General features: G+C 28.6%; 1 pseudogene; it reads left to right on the plus strand.

The window, feature by feature from the left end:
- Positions 1 to 4217, plus strand: part of LOC114396743 — a 37337-nt pseudogene extending 33120 nt beyond the window's left edge.
- The last annotated feature ends 1783 nt before the right edge of the window (positions 4218 to 6000 follow it).

Below are 6000 nucleotides of genomic sequence, written 5' to 3' on the forward strand. Positions count from 1 at the left end.
TGAGTGAGTGATTTATTTTTCACACAAATTCTTATATGAGAGAAGATAAATGTATTATATACTGAAATAGTATTTTAGATAAAGCCATTAATGGCCATTAATGTAAAAGAAGGAAATGTGTGGATAATAATATATAAGAAAAGAAAATATGATTTGATTTTTTTAATTGAATAATTTTTTAACAATTATTTTTTTATTAAACTACGTAACTCCTTTTATATTAAGGATACTGTTTTTTTCTTCAAAAATTATTATTGAAATTTAATTGAAATATAATTTAAATATGTAGTATTGAATTTTAAGTTTTAAATATCGACTTCCTATATTAAATTCACAAAGGTAATGATTATGCACCCAAAAAAACATAAACATAATGATTATGTATCTTATTTTGAATAATTCTATCTCTTTTATTTAATTCTTTATGATAAATAGAATGCTAATTATTTCAAAAAATACATTATCTCTCCTTTCATGCCCCTTCCTTTTGGTGGCCCTAAAGCAGCTACACTACTACATCCCGTTTAAGATGCAAAGCATCGGGTTTCTTTACTTATTTAAAAAACTGTTTTGGTATCGATAATTTAATTATCAACAATTATAAATTAAAAGAATTCGTATGCACGTCTGAGTGTTATTTTATCATCATGGTCACTTTATTTGCCTTTTTATTTTGTTTAGAAATAATGAAAATATCATTTTTTTTAAATCCTACAAATATATGAGATAACTATAATTATTTAAATTAATCCACAGTAACATATATTTTCAATAAATCAAATTAATATATACAAATATTTTAATTTATTTTTAATTTAAAGATAATACGATAACATAAATATAGTAGGATTTCATAGAATTTTTAAACAATATTCTCCATTTACCTTTTTATGAAGATTTTTTTTTATTTTTATAACAATTAAATCAAAATATATTAGTAATAAAGTTTATTTTTTTTACGATATAATTGATTTTACCAACATTCTATAAAAATTCTATAAAAGTTAAACTCTATTATTAAAAACAGTTTTTTTTTTCAAATTAACTAATATCAAATAATTTATATAAATGTGTGTTATATTTAAATGATAATCATGAAATAATAAAAATAAAATTACGAAATTCATTTTAAAAATTTAGTTTAATTTTTAAATGTTTACCTTTTGAATTTATTATTATTTATTAATTATTATTTTTTTAATTAAAATATAATTAATAACGCAATATATATTTTTTTAAATATATAAATAATTAAAAAAAGTTTATATTAACATCGGTTTTTTCAAAAACCGATGTTAACGCGTGATATGTTAACATCGGTTTTCCGAAAAACCGATGTTAACGTGTATGCATTAACATCGGTTTTTTGAAAAACCGATGTTAACATATCATACGTGAACATCGGTTTTTGAAAAACCGATGTTAACTAATGATGTTAACATCAGTTTTTCAAAAACCGATGTTAATGTGTATGCATTAACATCGGTTTTTTGGAAAACCGATGTTAAGAATAATACTTTATTTACAAATATGCCACTGTGTTTAACTTAACATCGGTTTTGTCCAAAACCGATGTTAATAAATCGATGTTAAAACTGCTTTTTGTAGTAGTGTTACCTTAGTGGGACAGGCACTTAACACCTTCCTTTCTTGGCCAACACATCATGTGAAGCGTTTATTAGAACAAATATTTTACTCTGATTATATGTTTATTTTTTTCCATTAATTTGTTCAATGTAATCAAAACTTGTTAATTAACTATGTTTGATCAATAGGCAGTTGTGTCTCCAGCAAAACCTCCAGAAAGCCCGGATGATGAGGTCGATGATCCCCTGTACCTGATGACATTGACCATCTCACAACTGTTTTTGAAGCCTCTCCAGGTTATGTGGGATGCTACCATATTCGGGGTGTTTAATCAAAACTTCCCGTTGTATATAAAGCACGAAGATTTCTCTGAAATTGCACATGGTGATCAATGTCTCAGCATATTTGTTATACAGTTGTGGATTCTATAAGCCATTTTAGATTACTTTTAATTACCAAAGTAATTGTTTTAAATTCATACATAATTAACTTTGGCTTACCAACACAGCCATCTGACTGAGACAAGTGTGTGAGCGGAGAATTCTGATGTGTATGAATTCCTCGAGCTACAGTCCATTCAGAGATCTGGGCAATCACAATTTGAATCCGAAAGTTACATCAAGAGTTTGATACAGAGTTCAAAATCAGATGTTTACCTTGGAGCCTACCTGAATGGGTAAGTCAAACACAACAACTGAATTTAAATAATCTATACTACTGCAATTACCCATATTCGTCTCTACTGCAGCGGACACTGGCAAATGGTCGTCATTTTGCCTAAGAAAAACCAAGTTGTCTGGTTTTGTTCTTTATATAACAGGCCAGACAACTACCTTAAGAGAATAATTAACAGGTCAGTATTGTTTTCAATACATTTTCATTGGCATAACTCAACAACATCAATATTTTAATTTTCCTCATATTCAACACTAGTGCTTTGAAAGGACTTGATAATCCACAACCTAAATCCAATGCTGTTGCTAAGTGAATTGTTGTTAAGGTACGTGATTCAAATAAAACTTCTACTTATATATATTTTATGTGTGTGTACACTAATTGTAGTTAACGTTTAATTAATATCCAAATTTCATTATGTATTTAGTGTAATAGACAAAAAGGAATCACTGATTGTGGTTACTACGTGATGCACTGGATGTCCACGATAATCTTAGGATCTTTCAGGAATAATTGAGAGACGGTAATTGTTTATTTCAAACAAAGTTGGTTTTCTTATAATTATTATTACATTATTAATTTATTTTTTTATTTGATCATGCAGTATTTTAATGAAGTTAGACCATTGGAAGCAGAGAGATTCAAGGCGCTTCGCATCCAGTAGGCATAGTATTATCTAAAAGTTAGAAATCAAACATAGGATGTTAGGCAACTATGTAACTTTAGGTTACTTAATTAGTTTACATACTTTGCATTACATTTTTTACAATTGTTGTTTCATTTTAACATTGAATAACCTTTGTTGATAGCTAGTTTTTTGCTAAAACCTATTTGAAAGCAGAATGCAAATGATATATGTTGTGTGCTGTGTGGTCTGATTTTAAATTTATAGGTTAAATTTTGGTTTTTTTTTTGTATAAACATAAACATTATTTAAAAAAATTCTTGAAAACAACATCGGTTTTTTTTTACAGAAAACCGATGTTAACATTAATTAACATCGGTTATTTCAAAAAACCGATGTTAACTGTCAATAGTAACACATTCGTTAACATCGATTTTTTTTCTTCAGAAAACCGATATTAACTGTCAATAGTAACACATTCCTTAACATCGGTTTTTTACAAAAAACCGATGTTAACTGTCAATATTAACACATTCGTTAACATCGGTTTTTTTTTTTTACAGAAAACCGATGTTAACTTTCAACATTAATATACATTTTTTTGGGAGTAATTCATATTAGCAACATCGGTTATTTATATAACCGATGTTGGTAATTTCCGTTAACATCGGTTTTTAAAAAACCAATGTTAACGATAATACTATCAACGTCGGTACTTTCAACATCGGTTCAAAAACCGATGTTGAAAGTCATAAATAACCGATGTAGAAAGCATATTTTCTAATAGTGTTGGATAGTTGCATACGTCAAAAGAGAAGTGAAGTGCTGCTGCAATGGCTGATTACCAGTTGTGTAATACACCTTCTAATCATGCTTAGACACTTCTAATCAAGTAATTATCCTTAAGTGAGTTTATTGGTGATAATCACGGCTGAGTGATTCTCATTGTCCGTATATGTTGAGGGTCAAGACGTGCTGTATAAAATATGTGAATATGTTGTCAAAGGGGGTACTTAGTTTGAGTGTGTCAAGTGTCCCCTCAGTCTAACTAAGTACTTTATCTCGTATAAGAATGAGTTGAAGGGCAAGCTTTTAGGTGGAGAGGAGTTTGGTTATGTGGATATTGTTGTTGTATTCATACCTATAATTCAAGATATAAATGGGCTGCAATTGTTCACATGTGAGAAATTTCCTAAGCTCTTCAGATGGAGCCAAGACTTTCGCAACCATGCAGGTGTCAAAGAAGTTATGCCTACTTAAGGACCAATTTGTTGCCTATTTCAAGGCTCAGACTCAAAGCCTTGCTCCTAATGCTAAAAGAAAGAATTAAATAGTGAAACTCAGAATTTCCATGGAGGTTTCAAGATTGCATTTCTCCATGCCAAAAAAAACTCAAGGATATTGTTGGCATTCACTGCAAGGAAAAGAACATCATTTAGTGACCACAACAATCGGTCACAAATTAGTTAAATACGGTCGCTAAATAAGCTTGTGACCAGATTTGTCACCATGAAGAACCAGTTGCAAACGGGTTTTCCACCGATATTTTGGCTATTTCAATTCAATCAATAAAATAAACAAATGAGTTGTAGAAATTTGTGATTTAAACATATCAATCACTACCACTCCCTTGTACATATATTGTCTTGGAAGCCATTTCTTCATATGTCATTCATCACCCTAATGTATGCAAATGCCGCTAGCAAGGCTTAGGGCATGCTTGATAAACTTTTTTAGAAGCACTTTTAAAAGGAAAAAAAAAACAAAATAAACTTCTTCATATATAAGCTAAAATTAACTTTTCATTTACTAATTTATAGTTGTCTTCTCATCTTTTAGAAAAGTTATATGAGAGTTTTTATAATTTTGTTAATGGTTAATTAATATAAAGCTAATTTAACTTAAGAAGAAACTCATTTTATTTTATTTTTCTTCTTATTTTCTTGTCCTAAAAATGCTTCTAGAGAAATTTACCCAAAGACTTCCTAATCACTAAAGGAGAAGAAACCAAGACATCACTTAAATTTGGTAGCAAAGAGCATCTGAACCCTACATTGCATTTCATGTGTAATAATATAATCACTATTTTCTCTTGATTTTATAGAGAATATAGATAGTTGGGGTAGTCAATTTTATTGATTGAGGTGCAAGGATATATATACATTTGAAATATAATTATGAGACAGATATGTACAAGAAAAGATGAGAAAAATATATGACTAATTTGAGATATAATATCCTAACTAATCAATGTCAAATAATCATATAATATCCTAAGTAAGCAATGCTAGCTGATTACGCCAACAAATTTGACGCATATGGTTTTCTTACAAGAGAGAAGAAAGAAAATACTATTTCTGATAGACTTTAATATGTTTTAGGAGGATGAATCATGTCATATGTTATACATCACGTATCATATTTATTATTTTCTCATTTTTTTTTTATTTTCTCTCGATCCCTCTTTTTCTTCTTCTACTCATACATGCGAAAGATAGATTATACCTTGAATATTTCCAAATAATTAATCACCACCAATCTGGTCCAATCCAGACATGCTAAGAAATACAAAGGTTGGTCCAAAATCTCCCCATGATACATACCAAAATGATTATAAGGGAACTGGTCAGCAAAAAACATGTTCATTTGTCGAAACGTAGGACATTCTAAAAGCAAATGTTCTCGTCGTGATGGAAACGTAAGCTTAAGTTAGCAATGCTAATTTTAATCATATATATATATATATATATATATATATATTGTATTGTTTGTCATTTTCATTTTTTTCATGTTAACTTAATTTGTATTTTATTTTAATAAAAAATTATAAAAATAAAAAATTTAAACAAACAAAAACAATGTTGAGAAATTCAGTAACCGGAATTCTCAACGTTAAAAAAAACAAAAAAACAAAGATGAGAAATGAGTTAAGGGTGAACCGATTTCTTAATAGCAAGAGTGAATTGTATCGTCAGGGAAATAAATCTAAAGTTGTATCATCTGTGTAAAAAAAAAATCTTTGTATTATTCATGTGAAAAAGTCTAGCATCATTGATGACTATACTTTTAATATTTTTAGTTACTTAGATGACATTAGCGAAAATTTTGAAAAC

The sequence above is a fragment of the Glycine soja genome, chromosome 18 (genome assembly GCF_004193775.1).
Source record: "Glycine soja cultivar W05 chromosome 18, ASM419377v2, whole genome shotgun sequence".
Lineage (NCBI taxonomy): Eukaryota > Viridiplantae > Streptophyta > Magnoliopsida > Fabales > Fabaceae > Glycine > Glycine soja.